At 42.3% G+C, this 15606-nt stretch overlaps 1 protein-coding gene across 6 annotated transcripts in view; it reads left to right on the forward strand.

Moving 5' to 3' along the window:
* Positions 1-15606, forward strand: part of LYPD6B (LY6/PLAUR domain containing 6B) — a 236945-nt gene that overhangs the window by 157957 nt on the left and 63382 nt on the right. Inside the window, exon 1 of one of the 6 annotated variants that reach the window (XM_086352694.1) lies at positions 8116-8134. The exons of the other annotated variants lie outside the window; for them this stretch is intronic. The gene's annotated coding sequence lies outside the window, so the exon portion shown is untranslated. Of the gene's footprint in view, positions 1-8115; positions 8135-15606 lie in introns of those variants that run through there. 6 annotated transcript variants of the gene reach the window in all.

Raw genomic sequence — 15606 nt, forward strand, 5'->3', positions numbered from 1 at the left:
TTATGTAGCAGCTTCCCACGAGCTATTTTACGCATGATAGTGTATATATGTCAATGCTGCTTTTTCAATTTGTCCCACCCTTTCCTTCCCCCATTGTGTCCAGAAGTCTGTTCTCTGTATTTGTGTCTCCATTCCTTCAAATAGGTTCATCAGTAGTATATTTTCTAGATCCCATATATATGTCTGTTAATATACATTATTTGTTTTTCTCTTTCTGACTTATCCCACTCTGTATAACAGGCTCTGGGTTCATCCATCTCACTACAACTCACCCAAATCCATTATTTTTTATGGCTGAGTAATATTCCATTGTATATATATACCACGTCTTCTTTATCCATTCATCTGTCCATCTGTCAGTGGGCACAGGTTGCCTCCATGTCCTGGCTATTGTAAATAGTGCTGCAATGAACATTGAGAAACAAGTATCTTTTCAAATTAATGGGTTTTTTTTTGTTGTTTGTCTATATACCCAAGAGTGTAATTGATGGATCATATGGTAGTTTTATTTTAAGTTTTTGAATTAACCTGTATACTGTTTTTGCACAGTGGCTGCACCAATTTACATTCCTACAAACAGTATAGGAGGATTGCCTTTTTTCCATGTCCTCACCAACATTTTTTATTTGTGTACTTTTTGATGAGTCCTCTGACAGGCATGGGGTGATAGCTCATTGTGGTTCTGATTTGCATTTCCCCCAGTGCTTACTGATGTTGAGCATCGTTTCAAGTGTCCGTTGTCCATCTGCATATCCTCTTTGGGAGAGTGTCTATTCAGTTTCTCTGCCTACTTTTTAATCAGGTTGTTAGTTTTTTGATGTTGAGTTATATGAGCTGTTCATATGTTTTGGGTATTAACCCTTTACCAGTCATATCATTTGCAAATATTTTCTCCCATTCTGTAGGTTGTCTTTTCATTTTGTCGATGGTTTCCTTTGCTGTGTAAAAGATTTTAAGTTTAATTAGGTCCCATCTGTTTATCTCAGAGAAGGCAATGGCACCCCACTCCAGTACTCTTGGCCTGGAAAGTCCCATGGACGGAGGAGCCTGGTGGGCTACAGTCCATGGGGTCGCTAAGAGTCAGATACGATTGAGTGACTTCACTTTCACTTTTCACTTTCCTGCATTGGAGAAAGAAATGGCAACCCACTCCAGTGTTCTTGCCTAGAGAATCCCAGGGACAGCGGAGCCTGGTGGCCTGCCATCTACGGGGTCGCACAGAGTCGGAAGTGACTTAGCAGCAGAAGCAGCAGCAGCATCTGTTTATCTTTGCTTTTATTTCCTTTGCTTTGAGAGACAAATCCAAAAAACACTGATTAGTTCTAGTAATTTTCTGGTGGAGTCTTTAGGATTTTCTATGTAGAGGGTCATGTCATCTGCAAACAGTGAGAGTTTTACTTCTTTTCCAATTTGGATTCCTTTTATATCTTTTTCTGCTCTGATTGCTGTGGCCAAAACTTCCAAAACTATGTTGAATAGTAATGGTGAAAGTGGGCACCCTTGTTTTGTTCCTGACTTTAGAGGAAATGCTTTCAATTTTTCACCATTGAGGATAATGTTTGCTGTGGGTTTGTCATATATAGCTTTTATTATGTTGAGGTATGTTCCTTCTATTCCTGCTTTCTGGAGAGTTTTTATCATAAATGGATGTTGAATTTTGTCAAAGGCTTTCTCTGCCATTAAAAAGAATACATTTGAATCAGTTCTAATGAGGTGGATGAAATTGGATCCTATTATACAGAGTGAAGTAAGCCAGAAAGAAAAACACCAATACAGTATACTAACACATATATATGGAATTTAGAAAGATGGTAACAATAACCCTGTATACGAGACAGCAGAAGAGACACTGATGTATAGAACAGTCTTTTGGACTCTGTGGGAGAGGGAGAGGGTGGGATGATTTGGGAGAATGGCATTGAAACCTGTATAATATCATATATGAAACGAGTCGCCAGTCCAGGTTCAATGCACGATACTGGATGCTTGGGGGTGGTGCACTGGGACAACCCAGAGGGATGGTACGGGGAGGGAGGAGGGAGGGGGGTTCAGGATGGGGAACACGTGTATACCTGTGGCGGATTCATGTTGATATATGGCAGAACCAATACAATATTGTAAAGTTAAAAAAGAAAAAAAAAATATATAATAATAATAAAAAAAAAGAATTTTATAGTTCCTGGCCTTACATTTAGGTATTTGATCCAGTTTGAGTTTGTTTTTATATGTGGTGTTAAAGAATACTGTCTAGTCCTTAGCACCACTTCTTGAAGAGACTATCTTTTCTCAATTTTATATTCTTGCCTTCTTCATTGTAGATTAAGTGACCTCTAATACATGGATTTATTTCTGGGCTACATTTTCTATTTTATTGATCTATGTGTGTTTTTGTGTTAATACCATACTGTTTTGATGATGTGTCTTTATAGTGTGGGCGAAAGTCAGGGAGCTTGATTCCTCCATGTCTGTTCTCCTTTCCCAAGATTGTTTTGGCTGTTTGGGTCTTTTCTGTTTCCATACAGATTTAAAATTATTGTTCTCATTCTGTGAAAAATGTCATTGGTATTTTGACAGGGATTGCACTGAATCTATACATTGCCATGGGTAATATGGTCGTTTTAATACTCTTCTTTCAATCCAAAAAATGGTATATCTTTCCATGTATTCACGTGACCTTCAGTTTCTTTTATCAATGTCATACAGTTTTTGGAGTGCAGATCATTTTGTCCTTAGGCAGGTTTATTCCTAGGTATTTTTTTTTTTGTGATGTAATGGTAAATAGAATTGTTCCCTTAATTTCTCTTTTGAATCTTTTGTTTAACTGTGTAGAAATGCAACAGATTTCTGTATATTAATTTTGTGTCCTGCAACTTTACTGAATTCTTCAATGAGCTCTAGTAGTTTTCTGGTGGCATCTTTAGGATTTTCTATATATAGTACCATTTCACCTACAGTGACAGTTTTACTTTTTCCTTTCCAATTTGGATACTTTTTATTTCTTTTTGTCTGACTGCTGTGGCTAGGACTTCCAATACTGTGTTGAATAAATGTAGCTGGAATGGGCATCCTTGTTGTTCCTGATTTTGGGATTCTTTCTAGCTTTTCACTGTTCTTATGATGTTAGCTGTGAGTTTGTCCAGTATGGCCTTTATTAAGTTATGGTAGGTTCTCTCTATGCCCTCTTCCTGGAGAATTTTTTTTAAACATTCATAAATGGATGCTAAATTTTGTCAGAAGATTTTTCTCCATCTTTTGGGATGATCACCTAGTTTTTATTCTTCAGTTTGTTAATGTGTATCATGTTGATTTACAGATATTGAAAAATCCTTGCCTCCCTGGAATAAATCCCATTTGATCATGGTATATAATCCTTTTAATATATTCTTGAATTCGGTTTGCTAGTATTTTGTTGAGGATTTTTTGCATCTGTGTTTCTCAGTAATATTGGCCTGTAGTTTTCCTTTTTTGTGGTTATCTTTGTCTGGTTTGGTATCAGGGTGATGATGGTCTCACAAAACGAGTTTGGGAGTGTTCCTTCCTCTACAATTTTTTGAAATAGCTTCAGAAGGTTGGGCATTAACGCTTCTCTAAATGTCTGTTAGGATTCATCTGTGAAACCATCTAATCCTGGATTTTTGTTTGTTGCGAATTTTAAAATTACTAATTCAGTTTCACTAATGGTAACTCAACTGTTCTTTTTTTTTTTTTTTTTAATTTCTTCCTGGTTCAGTCTTGGGAGACTGTACCTTTCTAAGAATTTGTCCATTTTTCTAGGCTGTCCATTTTATTGGCATACTGTTGTTCATGATAGTCTATGATGATTCTTTGTATTTCTGTAGTATCAGTTGTAACTTCTCTTTCATTTCTGATTTTATTGATTTGGGTACTTTGTTTTTCTTGATGAATCTTGCTAAAGGTTTATCAATTTTGTTTATCTTTTCAAAGAGCTAGGTTTTACTTTCATTGATCCCTTCTATTTTGTTTTAGTCTCTATTTTTGCTCTGCTGTTAATGATTTCTTTTATTAATACTAACTTTGGGTTTTGTTTGTTCTTCTTTGTGTAGTTGCTTTAGGTATAAGGTTAAGTTGTTTATTTGAGATTTTTGTTCCCTCGGGTAAACTTACTATAAAATCTCCTCTTAGAACTGATTTTTCTGGGTAGAGTATTCTTAGTTGTAGGTTTTCCTTTTCATTACTTTAATAAATCATGCTAGTTCCTTCTGACCTATAGAGTTTCTGCTGAGAAGTCAGCTGAAAGCCTTATGGGTGTTCCTTTGTATGTTATTTGTTGCTCTTCTCTTATTGCTTTTAATATTCTCTTTTTTTTCTTTAGTTTTTGCCATTTTAATTACAACGTGCCTTGATGTGTTCCTCTTTGGGTTAATCCTGTATGGGAATCTCTGTGCTTCCTAGGCTTGGGTGACTGTTTCCTTTCCCAGGTTAGGGAAGTTTTCAGCTATTATGTCTTCAAATATGTTCAGAGCCCCTTTGCTCTCTCTTCTCTTTCTGGGACCCCTAGAATGCAAATATTAGTGTGCTTGATGTTGTCCCAGTAGTCTCTTAAACAGTCCTCATTTCATGTCATTCTTTTTTCTTTTCTTTTAGGCCTCAGAGATTTCCACTACTCTGTCTTCCAGCTCTCTGATCCACTCTTCTGTATCATTTAGCCTATTGTTGATTCCTTTTAGTATATTTTTCTTTTCATGTATTGTGCTCTTTATCTCTTCTTGGCAGTTCTTTGTATTTCACTTTGTTTAAAATTTCTAACTTCTCGCTGTGTGCATCTATTTCTCTCCTGAGTTCTTTGATCTCCTTGTAATCACTACCCTGAACTCATGCTTGGGTTATTTGCCTGTCTCCAGTTCACTTAGCTCTTCTTCTGGGGATTTATCTTGTTCCCTCATCACCTGGAGCATGTTATTCTGTCACCTGAGTTTGCCTTGGGCTTCCCTGGTGGCTCAGACGGTAAAGCGTCTGCCTGCGATGCGGGAGACCCGGGTTGCTGTTTGTATTTTTATGTATCTCTTTTGTTTTCCAACCTTGAAGAAGTGGCCGTTTGTAGGCGATGTACTAGTCATCCCAGAAGCACTCTCTGCTCTTGTCACCCAAGCTATAAGCTCTAGGAGTTTTCCTGACAAGGACAGTGTGGGTTCTTCCATTGCAGTGGGCTGTGTGGGCAGTATGGGAGGCTTCAGTTTCAGTTCAGTCACTCAGTCGTGTCCAACTCTTTGCGATCCCATGGACTGCAGCATGCCAGGCTTCCCTGTCCATCACCAGCTCCTGGAGCTTGCTCAAACTCATGTTCATCGAGTCAGTGATGCCATCCAACCATATCATCCTTTGTCATTCCCTTCTCCTCCTGTCTTCAATCTTTCCAAGCATCAGGGTCTTTTCCAGTGAGTCATTTCTTCACATCGGATGATCTTAGTTTTTTGAATGTTGAGTTTTAAGCCAGCTTTTTCACTGTCTGCTTTCACTTTCATCAAGAAGCTCTTCAGTTCTTCTTCACTTTCTGCCGTAAGGGTGGTGTCATCTGCGTATCTGAGGTTATTGATATTTCTCCTGGCAATCTTGTTTCCAGCTTGTGCTTCATCCAGCCGGGCATTTCTCATGATGTACTCTGCATGTAAGTTAAATAAGCAGAGTGACTATATACAGCCTTGATGTCCTCCTTTCCCAATTTGGAATCAGTCTGTGGTTCCGTGTCCAATTCTAACTCTTCTTCTTGACCTGCATACAGATTTCTCAGGAGGCAGGTTAGGTGGTCAGGTGTTCCTATCTCTTGAAGAATTCTCCACAGTTTGTTGTGATCCACACAGTCAAAGGCTTTGGTGTAGTCAATGAAGCAGATGTTTTTCTGGAACTCTTGTAGGCTTGGTTGGCCCCTGGGCCAGAAACTTGCCAGGCTCTGCCTTGTACAGAGGCTGTTGGCTTCCAATTTGCTGAACTGGGTCATGAAGATGACGACTGTGGAACTGGGGAGTGTCCTGGGGCTAGTGCTTGCTTACTGGTGGGCAAAAAGGATACAGAAGACTCTTGCCTGCCTATCGTTGGATGGAGCTGGTTCTGGGGTTAGTGCTGGACTACTGGGAGGTAGAGCCAGATCCTGGAATCTGGTTGCAGAGCCAGGGATTCCACAGCTGGTGTCAGATTGCTGGGAGGCAGGAGAATGCAGTTCTTGACACGGGTCCAGGGTCCAGAGTTTCCTACAGCTCGTGGACAGGGCTGTAGCCCATCTGGGCCCAGGTCAGGGTCTGGCTTACTGGTGGGCAGGCTGAGTCTGCTGGTTGTGGGATTGTGTTTCCTTGCGTTTGGTGGACGAGGCTGGTCCAGAGGCTAAAGCCAGCTTCCTAGAGTGTGGGGCCAGGGCCCAATGGATTCTGAGAGTGATGCTTGCCTTATCTAGGGGGTGGAGCTGGGTCCTGGGCCCCCTGGTGGTCAGAGCCATATACAGAGGCAGCTGCAGGCTCAGGGAGTCTTACGGCAGCCCCACCCAGTTAGTTACTTGGCGGGAGGTGTCCCAGCACTAGTGCCTGTAGGCTATTGGGTCAGGGAGGGCTGGGTGCTGGTAACAATAAGCTATAGAGAAGATTCCAGAAGTGTCCACCAGTGCCAGTGTCATGTGGTAGAAGAGACTCCCAGGAATGGCTGCCAAAGTGTCTGTGTCCCTCTGGTGAGCTCCAGTTGCCTCCTGCCCCTCTGGAAGACTCTCTAACGCCAGCAGATAGGTCTGACCCCAAGCTCCTATCAAATTACTGCTTTTGCCCTGGGTCCTGAAATATGTGAGATTCTGTGTATGCCTTTAAGAGTGATGTTTCTATTTCCTCCAGTCCTCTGGGGCTTTCCTGAATTATGCTCTGCTGGCCTTCAACACTAAACGCTCTGGGGGCTCATGTTCCTGGTGCCAGACCCTAGGCTGGGGAGTCCAGTGTGGGGCTCAGGCCTCTCACTCTTTTGGAAGGCCTTCTCCAATTGTAATTATTCTCCAACTTGTGAATCACACACCTGGAGACACAGAATTGACTCTATTGTGAGTTTACCCCTCCTCACCCATCTACTTATGATTCCTTCTTTGTTTCCTTAGTTTAGAAGAACTTTTCTGATAGGTTCTGATTTTTTTTTTTTCATTGACGGTTTCTCTGCAAATAGTGGTGATTTTGGTGTGCTCACAGGAGATGGTGAGTTCAGTGTTTTTCTACTCAGCCATCTTAGCTGGTCTCCCTTGTTTAAATGTTAATCATATCTAAAAAATAACTTCACAGTGATATGGAGCCTGCTATTTGGCGTCATAACCCAGCCAAGTTGGTTAAACTCATAAAATTAATCTTCACAGATAGGAATATAAATATATAATATAATATCCTTAAAATGTGGCATGATTGTTATTTGTCTTTTACAGTGCTTCAGTTCATGCAGAAAAAAATATTCTGACTCTCCCATCTCCTCATCTAGGTTCAAGTCTCATGTCATTATTTCATCAATTATCAGGGCTTTCTTCCAAGGCAGTGTTGGTTAAATGGCATAGAGTCTTCATTGTATGTGGATGTGTGAATGCTCTGACCTGCCAACATACCCTGATACATGTCGGTGTTACACAGAGTTCTGCCAGCTCCTTGGTAAACAGCCATTTTTGTGGAGGGATTTGATGAAGTGTATGATTTCACCAATTATTACCATTTCCAATTAGCCAGGGTCCAGGTGTGTGTGAATAAAACCTTAGCTCATCCTCTCTGTAACCTTAACAGCCTCCACCTGACTTGATTCCAGGGCTTTCATGTGTTAAATATTGTTCAGTTGATTATATTGTTGCTCTTCAATTCTGGAAAGTCTTCAAATATCCGGGGACCTGCCTTCTGTTAGAAAATACAGTTGTTCAGGAGTATAACTCATCCTTGAGGGTGGCTCTCCCCTTATCTCTTTATCTTTGAGAGGCTGATTACTTTATTTGGTCACAAAACTCTTCACTTTTGGAGAGAGGAGCTGACAACCTCCCTTGCTGTCTTCAGCTAAGAATTAGGTGATTACGGACAATGGTCGGCTTCTTGTTTGGAAGTGCTGGGCTAGGTCAGCATCCTTGTGGACGCCGGAACATCTTGGGACTCTGTCTTTGACCATCTCCTCAGCAGTTTGCCAGGTTTGCAGTTTGCCTGTTCCATCCTAACCCTTTGCTTCTCACTGTTGTCCTGAGATTCAGAAGCCTGGTTTTGCCTTAATTATGTTTCTGATGAGCCCAAGGGAGGAGGGCTGATGCCTAGGGAATGGTTAGTGGTGAGACTTCTCTGCTTCCCATATGATGTACTAATTTGATCAGTTGAGAGAAACTTCTAGAATAACTGTCCCAGAGATGGGGGTGGGGATATATGTGTCTTTTGGGGGAAGGAGGAGGGGTAGGAGCAATAAGATGGTTTACTCCTTGCCTTTTTAAAAGGACAACATTGCACTACCCTAATTAGGTTCAAGAAAACAAGTAGCGATAGTAACTACTTGCTATTCTGAGTATTTGTAATTATAGGACATTTATATGTTCAGGATTAGAAGATACTTCCTGATCCAAAACAGGATAAGGGTGTGTCCCCAGCCAAGAAGAGGTGGCAGCATCCATGTGAGCATGTTTCAAGTTACATGTTTTGCTGATGATTGCTCTTTACCTCATTCATTTGGCCCTTTTGGTTTTAGGTGTGGTGTTTAATACACAAGTCAACCAGTATTGATTGATAGGTCTGTCTCCATTTTCCTGGTGAAAAAAACTGAATCTAACATCTGATTTTCCAAGGTCCAGGCTACCAAGGCCAAGGAATATCTTCTTGAGGCCTCAGGGACCTGAGCCTGCCTGGTCTACTGAGTAGTCATCTGCCTGACTGGGCTTTCAGTTCCCAGCCCAGAGGCCCTTTGCCTTGTAACCAGACCTCCCACCTTGCATCTGATGAATGAGGGAGGCAGCCTCCAAAGGAAATTGTCTGAGATTGTGAACTGATGGGGCCAAGGCCATATTTACCCTTCCTGTTTCTTGTCTACAAAGAGCAGATTGAATCATTAGTGCTCATGTTTGTTAATGATAATTACATGTTTCAAGTACAAAGCATTATTCTGTAGAATATTTACTAAGATGGTTTACTCCTTGCCTTTTTAAAAGGACGACATTGTACTACCCTAATTAGGTTCAAGAAAACAAGTAGGAATCTACATAACATCATCACTTTTCTCCCTAGGGCATACTGGGTGGTGTGCAAGCTATTACTTGAACTTAAGAGTCTGCTATTAACCTGAATAATATGAAGATCAGAGAAGTGATGTCCACCAATGAGACATACAGAGAGCATTGGGTTATCTCCCAAAGCTAGGCAATGTAATTCCTTTATAGTTACAGGTTCAACACAATGTTAGGAACACGGTAATGATAGTCACGATAATCGTAATAATAATGATAATAATGGCAATAAAAATAATAACTCTAATGTGAACTATCTCTATCTCCACCATCACAACAGCTAATATTGGTTGGCTCCTACTTTCTACCAGGCCTAGATTAAGCATTTTATTTGCATTCTCTCCATCTGCATAGAATGCTGATTACTATGAGGAAGGTCCTATTAACATTCACTTTTTACAGTTGAGGAAATTGAGATTCAAAGAGATTAGATAAGTAGCCCAAAGTTAGACCGCTAAGTCCCAAAGGGGCAGAACAAGAAGTAACCCTCCAAATAGCACAGAAGGTGGTCCAACCTCGCTGCAGCTTTGACCCACAGGCAGGTGTCGTGGCCAGTACTCTTCCAGGTTTTCACACTTGTCCCTGCTCACTGGCCCTTTGCCCCTACCATTGACATTTTGTGTCTTTTGCATTGAGGCAGCCAAAACATTCAAATATATATAAATAGGTCAAGATCGTTCAAGAATATTCAGGCTCTAGGGGACAGCAGAAGGAATGAAGAGTAAAAATCACCCAGTTTTAAAAAAATCCCAACTCTGGAGTCACAAACACATTAGTGTGTCCTGCTGTGGCTTTTCCTCTTGTAAATAGTTTGTCCATGTTTATTCCATAGTTATTCCATATTTAAGTTTTGAATTTTAAGTTTAACATAAGTATTTTCTTATGCCTTTGCTCTCATAGTCCTATCTTTTTTAATTTAATATTTTTTAATTAAAAAGTGATGTACTTATTTTTGTGCTGGGTCTTCATTGCGCCGAGGGCTTTTCTCTAGTTGCAGCAAGCGGAGACTACTCTCTAGCTGCAGTGTGTGGGCTTCTCATTGTGGCGGCTTCCAATGTTGCAGAGCACAGGCTCGAGGGTGCGCGGTCTTCTGAGTTGTAGCGCATGGGCTCAGGCGCTGGGGCTCTCGGGCTTTAGAGCACAGGCTCAATAGTTGTGGTGCATGGGCTTAGTTGCTCTGTGGCTTATGGGATCTTCCCAACCCCGGGATCAGACCCTGCATTGGCAGGTGGATTCTTTACCACTGAGCCACCAGGGAAGCCCTCATAATCCTACCTTAATGGCTGCTGAGCTCTCTACTAAGTGCATATGGTTAGCGGGCTTTTAAGTCTATGCCACAGGAGGTGGTATCCTTCCATTGCTCCCATGTGCCAGGCGCAGGCTTTTGCTCAGCATACTGAGTGCTTGTTTCTGTCTGCTGCCAGGTGGGTTGGAATTGTGGGGTGTCTCTACCCCCTCACATTGTAAATAGCTTGTATCTTGAGAGGGGTCTCTATGGGGTTTGGCAGGAGTCCTACTGGCCTGGAGCTCAGGAGACCCAGATTAGGCTTTGTATGAAATTAGCTGCAAGTCTTTCGGGTAAATTATTAATATTAATACTTCATCTTAGCATCTCCACCTCTGGGCCACTTACATCTAGTCAGTGCTGTAATTGCGTGAAATCAGGAGTTTTCTGCAGTCTCTTGGTTTATAGCCCAATCAGTTCCAAATCGCTGCAGCAATTTTGGTAGGGCTCAGCTGAGTTATGCTGAGTTGCTTCAAGCAGAGAATTAGTTTTCAAGATGACCAGACCCGTGGGCTCTTGAAAGCTGCAGTGTCTTAGCTGCTTCAATTTGATTCTTGCCGTTCCCACTTCTGTGTTTCCACCCTGCCAACTTTTTCCCCGGCCTACTCACCAGCATAGATAGTACAAAGTCTGTGCTAAACAAATGTGAGTTGAGCAAATGAATATATGTGCAGACAAATGATCTTGGTCCTCGTTTAAAAATCTTTAGCACAATGGCTGACCTACCTCATCAAATTAATAAGTAAGATTAGTTCATGTAGATGCAATGGTCTTATTTGTAATAAACAGGGACTTAAGCTTGTGAGTCTCTCATAACATCTTTCAGAGCAATTTTCCTACAAATTTGATTATCATTTCTTCCCTCATGTTACAGAAAAAAAAACAAACAACACACTTTGTGGAACTTCGTATTTTGTCCCCTGTATTGTAGGGTGAGATGGGTTTTTGTTTATGTCATAGCAAAATCACAGCTTAGGATGTAATCATTATCTCATTTGACCAGCAGAAAAAATTAGAGAGTTGAGGGTTTCCTGCTTTCTACGGCCACAGAGCTGGACCCATGGGGTGACGTGGTTTCTTCTGACTGGCTCTCTGAATCTTCCCTGGTGATACTAACCTTTAATTTGTTTGCTTATGTCTTGAAGGCATCTACCCACATCTTCGTACAATATCTAAGACTCCTAGAATAAAGGTGCTTCCAAGGAAGCCAAATCTTTGCATTTCTGGCCCTATGTTCTATCACAGACTAAAAGAAACAAAACTTTGAGTTCCCACTGCCCTCCTCAGAAAGACTTAATTTGGTGTCTACCTCAGTGCAGAAAACTTGCCTCCATCTCCCCAGATATCATTAATTGGTCTTAGTTTTCCCAAGCTGATGTGCTGACTGCAATGGCCCCCTGTGGGTGGATGAGAGCTTGGAAGCAGCATGCGGTGGTTGGTAAATCTGCTGGCAGATAGACAAGTGGCCTGGTTTTGTGTGTGTCTGTTTGACATGTCATTGATAATAATGCCTCATTTGTTTAGGCCTTTGTATCTGTTATCTATTGTGTAAAGTAGATACACAAACTCAGTGGCTTAAAACCACCACCATTGTATTTCTCATGATTGTGGGCCAGCAACTGGGGCTGGGCTCAGCTGGATGGTGGGTCTGCTAGGCTCCCATGGGGTCCGTGCCACCGTGTTCAGCCAGTGCCTGGGAAGTTGATATAGGGACCTCAGCTAGGATGACTCAGCTCTGTCATGTGGTCTCATCCTCCAAAAGTTCTCTCAGGCTCCTTCACAAGATAGAAGTGTCTGGTAAGAAGGTAAGTATTGAAGTAGCACAGTCTGTTGGCCAAAGAAAGTCATAGATTTAGCCCAGAGTCAAGGGGAGAGTGTTGAAAATAGACTCCAACTCTTGGTGGGAATAGCTGCAATGGATTCACAGCCATTTAAAATTTATCTGGGCTCTTAACTTTGATATGAAAGCATTCTGAAATTAACATTACTTTATATGACTTTAAGGGCTTCCCTAGTGGCTCAGTGGTAAAGAATCGGTTGCCAAGCACAAGATGTGGGTTCAGTCCCTGGGTTGGGAAGATTTCCTAGAGAAATGGCAAACCATCCAGTATTCTTGCCTGGGAAATCCTATGGACAGAGGTGGGCTATAGTCCATGGGGTTGCAAAAGAGTCAGACATAACTTAGCAACTAAACAACATCAACATTTGACTTTAAATCATCCTGGAATAGAGATAGTGTTGTCATTGCATCTGAGAGCAGAGAAATTTGGAAAACAGTTCTTCTGTAGCATACCCGAGAGTATAAGAATAAAGATAATGATAATATCAGCAAATACTAATAATTGTTATTACTATATGCCAAGCAGTGTTTTAAGTCCTCTAAATATCATAATGCATTTGGTCATTACAGAATCTTATGAGTAGGTATCACTTTAATCCCCATCTTGGTGAGAAAACCAAGGCACAGCGAGGTTGAGAACGTCCCCCAACATTGTAGGGCTGCTAAGTGGCAGAACAGGGACTTCTCCCCAGGTGCTCTGGCTCCAAAGTCTGTGTATTAACCCCAAGTGCCTGTCAAGTGATGGAATTTAAATCTCCCTCTGAGAGTGCTCTCTTGGGCCATGTAATTTTTCTAGAGACAAGGGGATTGGCTATTTGGAGAGGGACATTAGGTCTTTCTGGGTACACCCATGGGGCCAAAAATGGGTCTAGTCACACTGCTAGAGACCCTAATTGGACGTAATAAAGACACCAGATCCCTGAAACAGAGAGTAATTCTCCTGGATGTGTATGGGGAGTGGGGGGTGTCTGATCATGGTATCACTCTGCTGTTCTTTTGGTGGGAAAGGCATTGAGGAATGAGAATATTTAATGTTCTTGCCAGTCTTTGGACAGCCTCTTGTTCTTAGATTCAGGTAACCAGACAACTTCGGCTCCAAAGAAAAGAATGTTGTGTTTACTTAGCTTTTTGTTGGAGGACTACCCCTGAGAAACCTTTTTTATACAGTGTTTGTCCATCTCCAGGTGGGACCAGGTGGTTTACCTAAGGGGAGAGACACATTTTGTTGAATTTGTAAGGCCATCCTCACAGCCATGGATTAAGTGGTCCACGGCACCTATATCTTAGTCTTGAGCCTGCAGCCCCTCCTCAGTGTGGGTAGTGTAGCTGTGAGTCAGATTTTAGAGCCAGGATTACACTGGAATCTCAAAGTGGTGATTTCCCACTTTGCATCTAGCACCAGAATGGGGGAAGAGACCACAGTCTGAGGCTTAAGAGCAGTCATTCTAGCCATCTGACGTCTCCTCTCCATTAGATCCCATTGTTGTCTCTTGACTCCACAACTACCCTCCTGCTAGTTGGACCTGATGTCCTGGTCCTCCTGTGGTGACTCATGTTATCATCAGTGCCTGTTTCCATTCCTGAGAGGCATTTGCTATTAATATATCTTCTGCATAGATGAGAACCTGCATATTCACGCCAATGGACTTGAGTAGAAACTGAGTGGAAAGCCAGGCAATCTGGATGGGCACAGCCCACCAGAACAGGCAGGAAGTGGGGACGGGCTGGGGAGACCCACACTGCTGGCTGCCCCTCCCTTTCCAGCACGTCTCACCTTCTTACCCCAGGAACTTCTTGATTGTCAAGTTCAAACTCCTAGAGAAGCCTTCCCCATAGCAGTGGAACCTCTGTTAACCTTTATCATCTTTTCCTTCAGCTACTCTTGAAGAGTTTATGATCCTGTCCTGCGTTAAGTATTTTTCCTCTTTGGATGCTTACATCCTATTTTTCTTATTCAAACCAGCTGGAACAGTTGATCCCCTAGCATAGAAACAAAACCCTGCCAGGCAGGTCTCTACAGGAGAAATTCTCCAAGCAGTGCTTGGCTGTTGGAGATCACAGCCGAATAGCTCAGACTGCCTTTACGGCAGGGAACGAGAACAAGCAGGAAGCTGCTTTTGTGTCTGAGGACTTTGGGGCTTTTCTTTCCTGGCCATAAACCTAATTGCTTCCTGGGATGGACCTGGTCAACAGACTGGTATTCCTCTAGCTCCCTCCTGCCTGGTCAGCCTGGAATACCAAAGCCTGCACCTTCATCATTGGATGGGGTTGAATACCATTGGTTGCCTTTGGCTCTTGCTGACATTGCCTATTTTGGGGATTGGCAGTGCCCAGGAGATGGATGTGAGCGTGTGTGTCGTGGGGAGGCAGGTGAGAGACACAGCGGTGAGCAGGATGAGACTGTGCACTTCACACACTGGGGTCCACTGTGTGCTCTTGAGAGCGCTCAGATGGGTGTGCTCCAGAAGGGTGGTTATTCACCTTATCCCCTTAGAGGATGCTTCCGACGTGGCATTTCCTTGAATTTACTGCAGTTTCGACTCAACCTAGGATTGCTATGTTTCATTGTTCCCCTTTCTGGTTGGTTTTATGACCAGTGTTGCAGGATGACAACCCCTGAAAGTTTGTGTAAACTCCCCTTTCTTTTCCCAGCAGTGAAGATGATTGCTCAACAATAAACATAGAAAGGAAGTTAAAAAAAAAAAAAAACACACATAAAACTTTGCTCTAGGCTGGCTCTTGGCAAGGAAAGCTGAGCTGGCAAAGGCAGTTCCTAAATAGGATGCCTATTCACATGCCCCACAGTCTAGGGCTTGTTAGTAAGTTTCTTATCCTGTGGCTCTTTCTGGAAAGGTGGTTATCAAATTTCATCTTCAGGAAGTCTTTCTAGAGAAGAGATGAAAACTTCCTCTGTGTCTACACATGTCAAGCCCATGCATAATTCTCCTGTTCTCACCACGGTGACTTTCCATATTTAACCCGGAAATACTGAGTCCTGTCCACTAAATAGCTATGTTTCTCCTGTTTGTTGAATGTGGGTCCATCTTAGGATAAAAAGGGCAGAGTTGGTTATTCTGGGATGGCAGATCTGTGCCAACTACCCAGGATAGCACCACCAGACGGACAGTGAATGGAACCTGTTAGAACAGTGATGTCACCTACACCATACACTCTGATCATAGGGGCCCAGTGTCTCTTCTGCATTTAAACTTCAGGTATACTTCGGTCCCAGGTGGCGCTAGTGGTAAAGAATCCACCTGCCAATGTAGGAAA

This window comes from Bos grunniens, chromosome 2 (assembly GCF_055505025.1).
Source record: "Bos grunniens cultivar Pamir isolate PY7600 chromosome 2, Bosgru_T2T1.0, whole genome shotgun sequence".
Lineage (NCBI taxonomy): Eukaryota > Metazoa > Chordata > Mammalia > Artiodactyla > Bovidae > Bos > Bos grunniens.